Below are 17,811 nucleotides of genomic sequence, written 5' to 3'. Positions count from 1 at the left end.
TATTACTTTCCCCATAATGTCTACTCTTTCTTTTGTTAGGCAAATCATGTGAAGGATGGACAACTGCAATCTGGTCAGAAATTGAGGCAAGTTGGTTTCTTGATGAATTCCTTGGGATTTTCTCTGTGTAAGAAGGAACATGTCTTCTGGTAATGAGAACAATTTTACCCCTTCTCCTCCAAAGTGAGTATCTTCTGCTTTCTCTTGTGTAATTGCCAACTCTTATATCTTAGTGCAATGTGGAATAAAAGTGATGAGAGCAGCCATCCTTTCCTAATGCCTGATATCAGAGGGAAAACTTTTAGTCTTTCAGAATTAAGAATAATATTTTCAGCCAAGTGTGGTGGCAAACATGTGTAATTTGAGTACTCTGGGAGACTAAGGCAGGAGAATTTCAAGTTCAAGCCTAGCGTGGACAACTTAGCAAGAACCTGTCTCAAAATAAAAAAAAATAAAGGGCTGTGCATGTGTGGCTCAATGCAAAGATCTTGGGTTCAATCCAAATGCAAAAAAGTTAAAAAAGAAAAAATAATATTTTCTTTCTTTTTTTTTCATAGATACCTTTTATTAGGTCGAGAAAGCTTTCTTCCATTACAAGTTTGTTTTGAGTTTTAATCATGAATGAGATTTTAATATTGCCAAATGCTTTTCCATTTGTGTCTGTTGAGAGAGTCTTGTAGGTTTCTTCTTCCATCCTCCTAAAAGGGTTCATATTAATTTTTAGATATGACTCCCACCTGCCTTCTTGACCAATCCTCCTTGATCATGGTGTTCAACCTTGCATATGTTCTTAGATTTTGTTTGCTATTATCTTTCAGGAGTTTTTGTACTTTGTTCATGATGGAATTGGTATGTTGGCCTGTAATATTCTTTTCTTGTAATATCTTGTGATGTCCTCTCTCCCTGGTGGACTCCTGTTTTCCAGACAGGCCTTGGGTGGAGCTATGACCTTCTCAGTTTGCTTCTCCCAATGTGGAACCTGTGTTTCAGGACAGGTTGGTATTTGGTATCAGGGTGACAATGCCTCATAGAATGGGTTGAAAAGTGTCCCATACTTGTCTACTTTGTGCAGTAAACCATCATTTCTTCTTTAACTGACATTGGTGCCACCCAGATATTGACATCTCCCTTCTCATCTGTGTCCTTGTTGCTTATCTGTGGACAGGTCCATCCTCTTCCCTGTGTGACACCTCTGAGGTTGTTCCTGGTGGAATCAGGATACACATGGGCACTTGGGGATGATGGAGACCAACTGGGGCCCTCTCTTATGTTCCCCATTCTGTCTGTTAAGCCTTATGCCTCTGTAAACACCACACTCAGCTGTTGGCTTTCACAAGTCACGGGCTTACTTCTCTATTGTTTTCACCAATGCTACAGGGTACAAATGATCCACTTATTCTGGGCTCCTTTACAGCAGTAATCATTGAGGTCTCTTGTGACTTGGGGCTTTTTTTTACCCACCCCTCTCCTTGGTTTCCCTGATAAACTGGCTGATGCCTGGCTCAACTTGTTCCTCTATGGAGCTAATAATCTCCATTTAGTTTCCGCACTCAGCTGCTTTGAAGAAGGCTGAGATCTCTGATCTAATGTGTCCTTCCCACTCCCTCACCCCCAGAACAAATCTCTACATTGGTGCTTGGAACAGGAGCAAGCAAGGGGTCCCCTCTCCCTGGTGAATTCCTGTTTTCAGGCAGGGTTTGAGTTGTAGCTATGACCTTCTCAGTCTGCCTCTCCCAGTGTGGAACCTGAGCTTCAGGAAAAGGTGGGATTTGGGTTCCACAGGGATGTAGGGATCTTGCTCTTCTCTGACTGAGTGGGATCTCCATCCCAGGGGTGGGCTGTGATGTAAGTGGGCCTGGGAGTTGTTTTCACCTTTTGCAGATGAGGAGGTAGTGAGAGAAAGAAGCCTGAGGAAATACTTCAGTGCAGTTGTCTATAGCGCTCAGCCCTTGGGTCCCTTCTTGGCAGCCCCCAGGTTGCGGGCTACCATGTAGCACAGGGCACTGTACCCTGTGGAAGGCTGTGGGGCCAGGACAGTGACGTGTGCCCACTGTTTCTAGTCTCTGTCCCAGCCACCGCCCATGACAATAGAGACATGGCTGCTGGGCTCACACCTGGGTTAAAAAGTAGTGAGAAAGGAGAAGGAGAGTCCTCTCCCCTGCAGTATGGATCTAGGAATTTATAAAGGAAAGGGTGCATTTTCATGGTAAAAGTGGTGTCATTCTGGAAATAATGGGGGACCTTGTGTGGTGGGGTCCCTAAGAGCAGGTAGGAGAGTGCAAACCCAGCTCCACAGATTCATCCTCCCAGTGCCATTTTTATCCAGTGCTCTTAAATTCTGTGTCCAGGCTATTCCAGAAGCCTCCCAGGAAGTATCTGGAAGAGAACTCAGTTTCCTGTTGCTGAAACTCAAAGCACTGACAGCTCGAGAACTGAAGGATGGTTGTGCAACACAGCAGCCTTTGAAGGACAAGCGCAGGAGCTTCTCTGCCTGCATTCTGGCAAAGAATGAGGTTTTATATGGGTCTGGGATGTAGCTCAGAGGTGGACCTCTTGTCCAGCACAAACAAACAAAGAGTGGACCCTGAAGATACAGGTATTCTTTGTTGGAGGAAGGAACTGCTGCGCAACTCTCAGAAACAGCAAAGGATACAGGAACAGAGAGCTCTGCTGCTAGAGTGTGACTCCTGAGCATTGCATACACATGACCAGCTTCTAGACTGTCCCTGGAAGACAGGTCTACAGACTCCAAAAATGCCAGGCACACACGGCAGGTTCAGGAGCAGGGCCAGGACTGTGCACGGGACAAACACTACTGGAGGATGTGTGGTGACACCTGCCTACTGCCTCCTTGTTCTGACTTCCAGGGAGGTGGCTTCCCACTGGGCCCCTGGGGACCATAGGGCAGAATTCATTGAAAGAGACTTTTCTGGAGAGATTAATACAAACCAGAGAGTGAAGAGTTGGTATTGATTTGATAGTGCTTTAGTCTGGGTCTCAGAGAGACATTTTAAGAGGGAATGATTTGGGGAAGAAATGGAATTTGAGGGAATAGGTGCCTTCCAAAGACATGATTTTAAACATGGCAGAGATGGGACAATCTATAATTTGGTTTTAGTAGGAGTCTTTGTAGAAAGAGTATTGTTCAGGTTAAGTTTCATTTATTTAAAAATGTTTGGATTATTGTTCTTTGACTCTGAACCGTGTCTTTCTTGGCAACGAGGAGCCCCAGTCAGAGCTGGCTTCCTGTGGCTTTGAACCATGCAGCCACTTGGTGTCCTGAGAGGAGAGAATTAGCCATGATCCTTGCAAGCTGGTGCCACATACTGTATATGAAGAATAAAAATATGATAAATATGGAATTAATTAGCCCATACATTTCACAGGGGGAACTGACCCTTTAAGATGAAGGGACGTTATATCTAGAAAGTGATTCCCAAGTGAGCTGGCACATTTAGGGTCACACAAAGCACCCCCAGAAAGCGGTAGAGATGAAAGGACAGCAGGTAAGGGTGCTGGGGCAGGGGTGGCCCGGTTTGGAAACGCAGAAATCCTTCTCTGTTCTCAAAGGCTGTGTCTTAAGTCAAAAGTGAAATCTTGACATGGAAATTATTTTTCATGTGGTGGCATTGAATACCAGATAATATCAAATTTTTGTGAAACTTCCAAGTACAGGAGAAGTAAGCGAAATACTAGGAACTAATTTCCTTAGATTCAAAAGGTTATAAATGTGCGGAGACCAAGGGGTGGTGATGCAAGCTGGTGATCCCTGCAGTCCGGGAGGCTGAGGCAGGAGGACTGAAAGCTTGGACCTAGCCTGGGCAAGGCAGTGACTCAGGGAGACCCTGTCACAAAATGAGAATATAAAAAAAAGCTGGGGACATAGCTCCGTGGGAAGCCTCTGGTTCAAACTGGTACCCACAACATACAAACAAAAAAGAAAACAACAACAAAAAATAACACAGAACCTGCATACAAGCAAATCAAATATCTGACTGAAATCCACTCTCCTACTGAGTCACCACAGCAGAGTGAAAGAGTGGGTAGCTCCTGCTCCTCCTTTCCCTGTAGTGCATGGAAAATAAGCGGGCACTCACCCTGGAAACTAGTCAGAAGTTCACAGGGGAGGGTGTGGCCTGAGAACAGAACACGAGGGGTGGTCCTGTGAGGTTTGCCGGTCTCTCCTCCATCCCCAGCATGTCAATGAGGGAGCAGTTAAGCCACCCAGGATTGCCCAAAGCTGAGGGAGTTTCTGACCACGGGACAGCATTACAGGTGTCACTGGCGGGGCCTCCATCTGGCTGAGGCAAAGGGCATTGGACAGGAACCCAAAGCTGGGGGAGAAATGGAGATCTCAGCAAGGGAGCTGCAAATAGAGATGCTGCTGCCGCCATTTTATTATTATTATTATCATCATTATTGTTATTGTTATTTGAATGGTTCTGTAAAGCTTTGTATTTCTTTCTACCAGTTGTAAATACAATTGCACAGAGATATAAATCTATGTTATGGGACACACATTGTATAAACATATAATTTACAACAAGAACATGAAAAGAGAGGACAGGGAGGTGGATGACAGAGCTTTCATAGGTTGGAAGGTAGGTTGGCAACACCCCGAAGTAGAATGTTATCAGTTAAGGGTGTTAAAGGTCATCCCAATGGTAACAAAAAATTAAATGTCTACAGGTCCTGCACAAGACAAGGCAAAACCCAGCACCCCGTTTATCACAGAACTAATTACAGCAAACTGAGGCAGGAGAGACTGAAAATCAAAACAAGTACAAGTGTACAGAAGCCAGCTCTTCTGTGCTAGCAAACAAGAATGATTAAAGTCTCCAACCGAAAAAAAGAGATTAGCAGAGCAGGTTTTTAAAAAGTGAAACGAATATTTGCTGTCCATAAAAACTCATTTTTGACACAAAGATACAAACAGGTTAAAGTGAAATGCTAGAAAATAATATCTCAAACAAATGAGCAACCCAAGAGGGTTGCCCACCAAGATAGACTGTAAGTCCAAAAAGGTTGCAAGAGACAAAGAAAAGCGTTACACATGACAAAGGAGTTGATTCACAAAGATGTAAAAAGCTGCAGACATAGAAAGCATCAGCGCTCTCCAATACATGAAGCTACCACCAAAGGAACCGAAACAAGCAATGGTTGTGTAATAGGAGCTGGAGATGTCAATGCCCACTTTCAGCAACAAGCAGGACAGAAGGTCAAGGACCAGAGAAAGGATGCATCTGACCGTAGAGACCACTTAACACTCACAGACTCACAGAAAGCCCTCTGCTTGATTACACGAAAACATGCATTTTTTCCCTCAAATACACAGGGAACACTCTTCAGGATGGATCCTATGTTAGGCTGCAAACTAGCCTTAATAAATTTTAAAACACTGAAATCATACAAAGTATTTTCTGCAACCACAATGGAATGAAGCTAGAAATAAATAACAGAAGGAAAACTGGAAAAGTCACAAATATGTAGAAATTAAACAACACACTATTAAATGACCTACAGGCCAATGAAGGCATCATGAAGGAAATTAGAAAATATTTAGAAACAAATGAAAATGAAAACACAACACGCCAAAATTTATGGAACACCATAAACTCAGTGCTCAGAGGGATAGCTATAGCTGTACATAGCTCTATTAAAAGAGAACAAGGCTGGGAATGTAGCTTAGTGGCAGAACACATGGCTGGCAGGTGTGAGGAAGGAAAAAGGAAGAAATAGAGGAAGGAAAGAAAGAAGGAAGGAAGGAAAAAAAGGAAAGGAAGACAAATCAGTATCCTAACTCTATACCTTGAAAAACAAGAAAAAGAAGAGGAAACTAAACCCAAATCTAGTAGAAGGATGTCAACAATAAAGTAGTAGATCAGAAAATGAGATAACCTAAACAAGTTAGTCAGTTCTTCTGCTGCTTGGACACAATACACCTAACATCCTCAACATAAAGAAGCTCATGTTTGGGGGATGCAATATTCAGTCTACAGTCAGCCAGCTCCAAGGCAGGAGATCAGGGCAGAAGGGTGTGGTGGAGGCAAGCAGCTTAGCTCGAGGCAGTCAGGGAGCAGAGCAGGGGACAGTGTCAGAGAGGAAGGGTGAGGGACCTCAGGTCACTCCTCCATGGCCCACCCAGACATACCCAGGAGTGCACATTACTCAGTGTTTCCTAATCCAATGAAGCTGACATAGCAGGATTAACAGTCACAATAGAGGAAATGGAGAAACTTCTAGAAACACAAAATTAATTAAACTAACCCAGGATGAAATAAAAAATCAGAGGCGATGTTAACAACTAAAGAAATTAAATTAGTTACCAAAACCACCAGAAAAGAAAAGTCCAGAAACTTTGAGGAAACAATCCAAAAATTCATTTGGAACAGGAAGAGACCCAGAACAGCAAAAGCAATGCTAGGTAACAGAGACATGGCAGGGGGTATCACAATCCCCAACCTGCAACTATACTACAAACTACTGTGATAAAAACAGCATGGTACTGGCAAAGAAACAGACCTGACGACCAGTGGAACAGATTAGAAGATGCAGAAACAAGGCCAGACACACTCAGCCATCTCATCTTTGATAAAGGAGCCAAACACCCTCACTAGAAGAAAGATAGCCTCTTTAATAAATGGTGCTGGAAAAATTGGGTTTCAACTTGCCAAAGATTAAAACTAGGCCTATATCTCTTGCCATGCCCTAAACTAAAATCAAAATGGATTAAAGATCTAAATATTAAAATAGAAATACTGAACAGGCTGGAACAGAGGTTAGGTAGAACTCTTGAAGACATCGGTGTAGGAAAAGATTTTGTGAACAAAACCTCACTTGTCTGTGAAATAGCACAAACAATCAACAAGCAGGATCTCTTCCTATTAAAAAGCTTCTGCACAGCAAGAGAAAACACCATCAGTGTGAAGAGACAACCCACAATGTGGGAAAAAATCTTCACCTGCTTTTCCTCAGACAAAGGTCTACTATCTCAAATCTATAAAGAACTTAAAAAGATCAGACCTCCCACATTTAAAGACCCAATCTGAAAATGGGCACCTGAAACGAACAGACATTTCTCAGACAAAGAAGTAGAAATAGCAAATAAATACATGAAAAAACGTTCAACATCACTGGTCATTCAAGAGATGCAAATGAAAACAACACTGAGATTCCACCTCACTCCAGAAAGAATGGCTGCTATCATGAAATCAACCAATAACAAATGCTGGCAGGGCTGTGGGGAAAGAGGAACCCTGCTCCACTGCTGGTGGGAGTGTAGACTGGTGCAAGCCCTGTGGAAATCAGTATGGAGATACCTCAAAGAACTAGGACTGGAAGTCCCATTTGACTGTGCTATTCCACTACTGGGGATCTTCCCCAAAGAATTAAAAGAATCATACCACAGTGATATATGTGCACCCATGTTCATAGCAGCACAGTTTGTGATAGCTAAATCTTGGAAACAGCCCAAATGCCCATCAACTGGAGACTGGATAAAGAAAATGTGGTTTTTTAAATAAAATAGAGTACTACTCAGCCATAAAAAATGAGAAATTAGAGACATTTATATCTAAGTGGATGCACATTGAGGCGATACTCTTAAGTGAAATAAATAGGACACACATGTATAAATACCAAATAGTTTCTCTGGTGTGAGAAACTGAAAGTGTAAATAAGGACTAAAATGTATAATAGGCAATGTGAAATAGGAAGAAAAGGGGCAAAGGGGAAGGAAGTGGGAGGGATAGGGGAAAGGAAAGAAGGGAATGGAATTAATATGAGAAAATGGAAAAATAGCAACAAAATCTTTGTAAATAGGGAGGCCTGGAGGGGTTGAAGGGAGGGCTGGGCAAGGGTGAAAAATAAGAACCAAGAGAGACTATGTAAAGGTGCAAATTTCCAATGATGAATGTCATTTTATTGTATACCTAAAATGTACCAATGATTAGAATGAATAATCGATAATGTAAAATAGGAAGAAAAGGTCCAAAGGGGTAGGGGTAGTGGGAGGGGCAGGGGAAGGGAAAGAAGGGAAAGGAAAAAATGATGAGAAATGGAAAAAATGGAAATAAAGTCTTTGTAAATAGGGAAGGGTGGAGGGCGTGAAGGGAGGGCTAGGAATGGGGAAAAAATAAGAAGCAAGATGCATCACGTAAAGGTACAAGTTCCCAATGAGAAATGTAATTGTGTTGTATACCTAAAATGTACCAACAAAAGAATTTAAGAAAAAAAAAAAAAGAAAAGTCCGGAAACAGATGGCTTCACTGTTAAATTATACCAAATATTTTCTGAAGGATTAAAATCAATTCTTCTCATAGGACTTCCAAAAGTAGAACAGGAGGAAATATTTATTAAGTCAATCTATGTGGCCCACTTTACTCAGATTACAAAGCCAGGAAGACCTCACAGTAAAGGTAAAGACCAATATCCTTTAAAATACTGATGTAGAACACCCATAAGTAAATACTAGTAACCACAATCCAACAACATGGTACAGAATGGTTCACCAAGTGGGATTGGTACCTGGAATATCAAGATTATTCAACACACAAAAATCAGTCAGCATAACTTACCACATTAACAGAATGAAGGAGGGAAATACCCAGTTTCAATTGATGCAGGGAAAAAAATGTGTTTAATGAAATTTCACACTTTTTTATAATAAAAAAAAGCAATTTTGGAGTAGGCGGAAGCTGTCTCAACATAATAAAAGCCACATAGTTAAATCTCAAAACCAATGTCAAACTCAGCTTGAAAGACTGAAAGTTTTTTTCTCTAAAATCAGGAACAAGACCAGGGTGATCCTCTTGTCACTTCCATTCAACCTCATCCTGGAAGTCCTAGCCAGAATAGTTGAGGAAAATAAATAAATGCATACAATTTTTCAAGGAAAATGTAAACTTTGTTCATAGATGACATCTTATATATGGAAAACCCTAAATGTTTCCTCAAAAGTATTTTTACAATTAAGCATATGCAGCAATGTTGTAAGATTCAAAAATGCACACACAAACAAAAACCCCAATGGTTTTATACACTAACAACAATCCTCAAAGAAATTTAAAGGAAGGAATTCTACTTATAGTAGCAACAGAACATACTTCAGAATAAATCTAAGAAAGAGGGCAAAAATATATAGGCTGAAAACTACAAAATATTGTTGAAAGACATTAAAGACATAAATAAATGGAAAGATATCTTATGGCCATGGATTGGAAAGCTTAACATTGTTAAGATGTCAGCAATAGCCAAAGCAACCTACAGCTTCTGCACAATTCCTGTCAAAGCCCCGATGACATTTTTTTCTTAAACAACAACAAAAAAATCCATCCTTTTTTCATATGGAATCTCCAGAGATTGTGAACAGCCAAATGACTTTGAAAAAGGATATAACTAGGAGTCTCCCACTTCCTAATTTCAAAAGTATTAGGTAGCTAAGAGGATCAAAACATGGCACCAGCACGCAGACTGATACAAATATATATATCTATCATGGGACAGAGGGGACAGTCCTCAGATAAACCCTCACACACACCATCTGATGACTTTCAACAATGGGGAAAAGGTACTGGGAAATCTGGATATCCACATGTGAAGTTGGAACCTTACTTTGTGTCATAGAAAAATTAACTCACAATACATCAAATAACTAAATGTGAAGACTAAAACTGTAATAGTCCTGGAAGAAACATGGCAAAATTCTTCATGACGTTGTATTTGGCAGTGTTTCTTATATTTGACTCCAAAAGCACAATCAACAAAAGCAAAAACAGTTATGCTGGACCTCCTTAAAATTAAGAACTTTATACGTCAAAGGACACTATCGCTGGGGTAGAAGGCCACCCACAGACAGGAGGAAAGATTTGCACTTATACTTCTGATACGAGATGCATGTCTGGAATATCTAAGAACCCTACCACGCATCAACACATAAACAAACAACCAGACTTAAAAATGGAAAGAACTTGAACAGACTGGTCTCCAAAGAAGATACACAAGTAGCCAATAAACCACTGAAAATAATACTCGATGTCAAGGGAAATGCAGATCAGAACCACAATCAGATGTCACATCACAACTGCGAGGATGACTACTGAAGAAGGCAAGGAGAAAGAGACCAAAGGGGAGCAAAAGAAAAGTAGAAAACACCAGAGAGAAAAATTAAGTGAATTTGGAGACATTGGAACTCTATACACTGGTGGCAGGACTGTAAAATGGTGAAGCCACCCCAGGAAATTTTAGTGGTTCTCAGAAAGTGAAACATAGCATTTCCTTATGACCTAGGAATTTCACTGCTCCCCACTCAACAGAATTGAAAATATGGACTCAGACTGGCACCTGAGTTCCATTTGTTTCTGCAGCATTATTCAGAGTTTTCTAAAAGGTAGAAGTAACCCATGAATCCATAAGAGATAAATAGGTAAACAGAAAGTAGCACGCAGAGTTGGTGGAATATTACTCAGCCATAAAACCTTAATGAAGTTCTGACACACACTAAAAATGGAGGAACTCTGAAGTATTATGTGATAGAACAAGTCAAGACTAACAGGACAAATATAGTATGATCCCTTTTATACAAAATATCTAGACTAGAAAAATTCACAGAGACAGGAAGTAGATGAGAAGTTGCTAGGGAATGGGTCGGGGAGGATGAGAAGTTATTGGTATGGCAGGGCTTCTGGCTTTTGGCTGATGAAATATTTTGGAAACAGTGGTGATAGTAGTGCAAAGCAGGGAATGCAATCAATGACACAGAATTATATGCTTAAAGTTGGATAAGATAGCCAAGTTTATGTTATTATGTTTCGCCAGAGTGAAAAATAATTCAGAAACACTGTCTCAATGAAGGAGGGCTCCTCTCCTGAAGCCATAGCCCAAGGAGCCCTGATGTGGGTCACATGGTTCCTCGTCCTGTCGGCCCCTTCTGGTAAGGTGACAGGTGAGACTCAGGGCAGCCAGCCTCCCGCACCTCCCATCCACCCACCAGTGAGATGAAGTCGGTAGGGGCCCCAGGTGACTCCAGATTTCCTTTACAGGAAACTGGAATTCAGGTTTTTTCACATTCTGATCTTTATGGCTCTTTGTGCGGAACCTGCCAAAGTCTGGCCTACGATTGGGGCTGCAATCTCCTGTCAGCCACCTCTTGTCGGATTTATGTCCCTGGCAGGGGACTGGAGGAGGGGGGCTGAAGGTACAGGAAGGTGCCGAATGTGTCACTAGGCCTGCAGGCTGGAGGACAGGGTGCCAGACAGTGCTGGCCTGCACTGCCCCGGGACCTTAGTCTCACCATTCTGGGTTCTAGAACCAGCCTGGACCATCAGGGTGACTGTCCCCCCAGACCTGACCTAGTACCTCTGTCCTCACTCCCTGTCCCTGGGCATTCAGAAAGGAGCTGACTCAGGAAGGAGCTCTCCTCTTATCCCTGAATGATTCTTCTCCCTCTTCTGTGCTCTTCTGCCTCTATTCCAGTGTCTCGGGAGCAAATCCCTCCAGGGACCCTCCCCTGTCACCAAAGTGTTCTGTGAAGTTTTATCCTTGGATTTACCAAGTCTTCTTGTGATTTCCTGTCACCTCCAGGAGGCTGTGAGCCTCTGCAGACCCCTCCTCACCCTCTCTTCACTGGGTCACTCTGTAGATGGCCGGCCCACTCCATCCAGGATTTCCTCCCCCACCCCAGCAAGAGCAGCAGCAGGAAGCCTGCGATGACCCCTGCTTAGGCTGGTGCCCCAAGGTGCTGGCGAGAATGCTGGACATGCAGGTCTTCTCATGGCCCTGGGCTGCTTATCCCTGATCAGCTGTGAAACAGACTCCATGCCCTGGGGGAACCTCCGCTGGCCTCTGTGCTAGGCATGCAGCATCTTTCCTGTGCCCAGGGAGTTTGTGGGGGGCCTGCTTCCCCTCCTGGCCCCTTTGGGTGAAGCTGACCATTGCCCGCTGGATCCCCACACCTTGGCTTTCTCACCAGGACTTTGTGTGTGTGGTAAAATGCTCCCGCTCTCTCATTTAATTCTAAAGTTTTACTATGAGTAACATCACAAATCTAAAAGATCCTGTGACAAGTCTGCCAGCAGTTTCCAGAGTAGCAGTAACAGGATGACATCTATGCGTGCAACAGCCAATATGAGCAGCAGGACTCTAAGGGGCAATCCCGGTTCCTCTCAGTCATAGTCCACCTCTGCCTGCAGGCAGATGATTTTGAAATCATCTCCAGGCCTTTCTTTATGACTGCAGGTTGTGCATAACCCTAAATAGCACATTGTTAACCTCACAGCTGAACTTCACCGAAACAGGGAGCTTGGCTTTTCCAAACTTGCTTTCCCTCTGCTTTTCACCTGCGGGCTGTCCTTGCTCACATGGCTGCTGTAGCCCACGGTTTTCCTGGATTGCAGGACAGGACAATCTTCATTCTCTTCCTCCTGATGGAGTTTGATATTTTTTTGTAGCATTTTGTTTTTACTACAATCAGCTCTGCTAAGTACCATCTTTTAAATATGCTTAGGAGAAATATGTGAGTCTCTGAAGCCTTGAGAGGGAATTGCTGAGCCCTAGGTCAGGCAGTTCTTAAATTTTGCTGAATTTTTCCTGTCCTACATCCATACTGGTGCTTGGCATCAAAAGCCTTGTGAGATAATACATTGTAGGAGGCCATATGCTGTGGATTGAATGTTTATTCAATTATAAATGAGATTTGATACATATTTCTTTTTTACAGTAGTCATGCATTGTTTAAGGACAGGGATACACTCTGATAAATGCCTTATTGGGCCATCTCGTCAGTGTGCAAACATCATGGGATGCCTCTGTGTATACTCCAAGACAGGAGATTTATTGAAACACTTTTCCTTCTTCCACAATAACTTAGCTTAGTATAACTTTTTTACTTTATCAACTTTTAATTGGGTTAACTTATTGACTCCTTTGTAACACCTAGCTTAAAATAGATTGCAGGGTGGGGCAAAGTATTTTTACTTGATATATTTTACTTTGACAATTTTATTGTTAGAAATAGACACAAACATACACTTTGGCCTAAGCTTGCAGAATCAGGATCACAGTATTATCACCTTACACCTCCACATCTGTCCTCCAAAAGCTTCCGGGTAGTGACACCCACTGGAGGGTGCTGTCCCCTCCTGCAGTGATGAGGCCCTGGCTCTCCACTGGATTACTGCTCACTGCACGTGCATGGGGCTCTGCCTAGGTTGTTCTCCTTGCTCACTGCTGACTTGCAGACAAGTAGACAAGGCTCCAGGGATGTCCCCCCGTCCTAATGAGAAACCTCACTGGTGGGGTTCCAGCTTTGCAACTTTCTCAGCAGCTTATTGAAGGCTGCAAATGCTTCTACTGAACCCTACACCGTGAATTCTCCTAGGGATGCTTCTTCTCCTGTTCCCGAGGTCCCTTTCACATCCTCTTCTCTAGTCACATGTTCCTTCCCCCAGCTCCGACTCAGTTCCTTGGGAGGCCTCCTCTGAGCATCCCCAGTGCCACACTCATAACCCTGGGTTACATTTGCTGCCATCCCAACCACAGCCTTTCTGGTTTGTGCAGCCTTCTCCTCGTCAAATCCTGTAAGTCATGGTGAACCCCTCGAGCATCCTCTCCAGGTGGCACTCACCCACTCCATGGCAGCCTCACCAGAGTCCCAGAAGGTCTCTGGAGTAGCCACAGATGCTGCTGTCTTACAGCACTGCCCGGTGTCTTTGAGACTCCTCGGCTACGGCAAAGGTCCAGCCAAAGCTCCCCTTGCTGGAGACTGTAAGAGCTGCTGTGGCTCCCACTCCCTTGGTTGAATGACTGGATTGTGCTGGAGGGAGGAGGAGCAATCTGATATCAGGATAAGCAAAGGCTGTGCAGGAGGAGCCTTGTCCACAACAAGCCAAACCTGGAAAGTTAAATTATTCTCAAATGACTCATATCATTCACAGAGTGGCCCTGAGGGCATCTTGCAAGAGGATCTGGGCCAGCTTGACTTCTTGTTCTTCCTGCTGGACACTGGTATCTCTGATATGCATGGCTCCTGGTTTCTCCAGTCACAGCATAAAGGTTTCAATTTGTAGCCTGTAACATCACCCCTAAGAAAGACTGTGATCCAGAGAAGCCTTGCATGGGGAATGACTCTGCCTAGGTAGAAAGGCATCTGTCTCTAGCGCAGGGAGGGTTCACCCACCCTGAAGATGTCTCCACAGCTGCTCCCTGGCTCCCAGTGTTCTCAGCAGACTCAGCACTCACTGACTCCTACGTGATGAAAATCACTCTTAAAAAGGGTGAAACCACCTGGAGCTAATAATAAATCCACTGTCACAGGAGGTCTACCTCCCTTTCAACATGGCAAACACAGCTTTGCTTTGGCCTCAATCATCATGGAGCACAGAGAAGGTGCTTCCATGTCTGCTCTTTCATCCTGGTCTGGAGACATTTCTGCACCTCAGAGGCAGCTCTTCTAGAGTGGTTGTTAGTTCTTTGCCTACAGCACAATAGATCCTGAAGCAGCTCCCACGATGGTATTCTCATCCTCTGAGGTCCTAGCTGTGGTAGGACTGGAGAACTTGTCTTAGTTACTATCTCCTTGCTGGGACAAAATACTTGACACCCAAAGTTAAAGGAGGAAAAGTTTATTTTGGCTAATAGTCTGTAGATGTTTCAGTCCATAGTTGGCTGGTTCCAAGGGAGGGGGGTGCAGCACAGCAGAAGGGCATCACAGAGCAGAAACAGTCCATGGCAGAGCAGGCAAGAGGCAGCAAGCAGCAACAGCAGCCAGCCTGCCTTTCCCTTTATATTCCATCCAGGCTACCTGCCTATTGATTGGTGCCACCCGCACCCAGAGTGAGGCTTCCATTAGCCACACCCAGAACTATGCTAAACAAATTTGGTTACCACACATCCTTAATCCCAGTGTCACACACCCTAGATCCAGCCACCTCCCAAAAGGCCCACCTATGCATGGATGAGGCTTTGGGGAGACAACTAGATACAAGCCATAACACCGCCCAACTGCCTGGGCCATGGTCCCCCTGATGTTCCTCTCCATGGTCTTGAGTCACTCACTGTCCTTTCTAGGTCAGTTACTCACTGTGGCCTCTGTCCAGTGACAACATCAGAGTTTACATGATTATGGGCCAAAGTGGACAGCACAACAGGAAGGGAAACCAAGGGGGGAGAGATGGGCCCCAACAAGAGCTGTGCTCCACAAAGAAGCAGGAAGCAGGGTGCCCATGCTCCCTCACTGGCCAATAGTTGTGTGGTGAGTGGGTCTGCTTGCTTTTCTTCCACTGGGAAATATGCTCATGCCTAACCCACCTTTGTGTTGGGAACTTTGTATTTTCCTGTTCCATTTTTATTCCTTTGTATTATCTGTCTGCTACTCTGACATTTGTTGTTGGAATTCCATTGTGTAGAAGTATTATTCTCTGTCAATTTCCTCCTGATGGAAATTTAGTTTGATTTCCAATATTTTGTTATTCTACCCCAACACCACTTTTTATGGATTCCTATACATACTTAGGGCATTTTCCTAAGAGTTTTTTAAACTGTGTGTTGCAAATATATTCTCCAAGTCTGTGATCCATATCTTTGCCCACCTTAGCTGGAATGACTTTTTAATTAATCGATATCATAATATGAAAAATTTCAAAAGTATGAAAATCAGACCGAACAGTGAACACCCATCAGCAACAAGTACCAACTCATGGTGGATCTGATTTATCTTAGCCTCACTCATGTCTTCCTCCTCCAGATCCTTTAAAATCAATTGTACACATCAGATCTAAAAACCTGAAATCTAATTTAGGATATATGTATAAAAGATAATGGCTTTAAAAATATGCATGGTAGAGTGCATCCTCAGTGTGCCTGAGGCTCTGAGCCAACCCTCAGCAAAAATATATATATCATATTCACAATACCACAATAACATACAAATGATTAATACATCCTTAACACAAGGAAATAACCAATCAATGCTCAAGTTCTTTGATTTCTTTTGTTTTTGCAATTTGTTTGTTCAAGATTCAAGTAAAGTCCATTGGTCCATGTCTCCATCTGTAGTCTCTCTCTGCTTATAATTTATTAAAGAAAATGGGTCAGCTTCATACAGGTATCTGACATTATAGGATAATGTGAATGTTGCTAATTTGGGATCAGCAATGTCTTTAAAATAAAGGTATCACTCGTGTTTCCTCTAAGTTGATGGCTAGGTCTGAGGATGGGACTCGGCGGTGTCTGTCCTGTTTGTCATGCTGACCTTGTGGTGATTCTAGGTACTCCATCAGGAGGCTCACAGCTCTGGATTTTCCCTTAGAGCAATGATTTCATTAACCATTACTAAATGATGACATCCTAATTCCAATATCCCCTCTCTGCTTATTATTTAGAATGCTCCTATCCAGAGAAACTTCTTCCCATTGATAATTTGTTGTATCTTCAGATGAAGTTCATGTAAGAAAAGCTAGGTAAGTTTCACTTCTCAAGAGTTACAAAAATAAGGATTTGGAATTGATTTCATAGCACTCTTGAAAGGTAATCAGTTAGGGTTTTCTTCTTTAGAATGTTTGGAAACCACAAATTTAAATATCTTGGGCATCTTTCAATCTATTGGAAGCATTATTTTTATTGATGCTTAAACCTTCAAAGGTTTGACCAGCAGGAGCTTCTCTGGGTTGGTTCTGAGTTTTTTGGACATAAACTCAGAAATCCCAGTAGCTTCCTTGCTTTCTAGTGTTTCAAGATGCTCCAGATTCATAGTGTACATTTCTTGTCCCAGGTCTAGAAACATAGTTTTCTCAGGAAGTCCTGGCTCCATTTCACTGAAAATGACGATCTCTACAGATCATCACAGTCTGCAGACAGTGGTGTTCTTCACATCCCGGTGACTATTTCTAGGTATCTTCAGTGCAAATAATTAGAAAAGAAGCACTTTTTTATTTTACAGTAAAATGCATCATGAATCAAACTGAAATTTTCATTTCAAATTGAAATTCCAGTCTGGCTTGTGAGAGGCTGGGAAGTCACCACTCCATCCTAAGAACAAATAAGTAATGGAAGAAACTCAACATCAACAACTGTTCTTGGACATGTAAGAGAAGGGAGGTCACAGGAAATGTTGCCCCTGAAATTGGAGAGATGATAGAAGAGTACAAGAGAAGAAGCCCAGGCTGCAGGCGTCCGAGGGGAAGTGACAAGCCTGACATACGCTGGAGCCTCCGTTCTCAACAGAGCCAACCTCAGGAGAAACCGAGCTGGGCCCGCTGGGTTTTCCAGGAAAGTGCCCAGTTCCAGCCCACTCCAGACAGCATGCTCCACCACTGGGGAGGGCAGAACTGAGAGGAAGTGTGAGGAGCCCAGTCCACGGGCCCAGCTCAGAAAGATCAACCCCCAGAGGGCTGCAGCAAGTACATCTCCCCATCCCTTAGGGCTATTTCCACAGCTCCTGGTGCCCAGCACAGCGTGTCCATCTGCCAAGGACAAACAGAAGGACACTGTACCAAGCCAAACACAGTCTGGAGGGACAGATAAACACTGGGCCCAGAGTTAGGTGTGGCGGGAATATTGGAATTATCAGGCCAGAGATTTGGAACAACTCTGATGGCTGTGCTGAGATGGATAAAGCAGCAAGCATCTAGAACAGGTGGGTGAGCTAAGAAAAGAGATGAAAATTCGAGGAAAAAACCACAAAGAAATGGTGGTGACTGAAATAATCACAGCAAAAAAGAAAAGTACTGTAGCTTTGACGGCCTTATTTTTAGACAGATCCTGGCTGAGAAAAGAATCTCTGAGCTCGATGAGATCTCAACAGGAACCTCTAAAACT

General features: G+C 43.2%; 1 long non-coding RNA gene across 3 annotated transcripts in view; it reads left to right on the top strand.

Annotated features, from left to right (window-relative positions):
- LOC101707140 (uncharacterized) overlaps positions 1-17,811 on the top strand; it is a 73,478-nt gene that overhangs the window by 4,860 nt on the left and 50,807 nt on the right. For all 3 annotated transcript variants that reach the window (XR_015451130.1, XR_015451129.1, XR_015451128.1), the window contains exon 2: positions 40-183. This is a non-coding gene — a long non-coding RNA (uncharacterized LOC101707140). The remainder of the gene's footprint in view (positions 1-39; positions 184-17,811) is intronic.

This window comes from Heterocephalus glaber, unplaced genomic scaffold, assembly GCF_053883595.1.
Source record: "Heterocephalus glaber isolate CG9 unplaced genomic scaffold, H.glaber_assembly_v1.0 deba00001195, whole genome shotgun sequence".
Taxonomy (NCBI): Eukaryota; Metazoa; Chordata; class Mammalia; order Rodentia; family Bathyergidae; genus Heterocephalus; species Heterocephalus glaber.
Note: the sequence above shows the minus strand (reverse complement) of the source record. Positions and strands in the feature narration are given on the sequence as shown.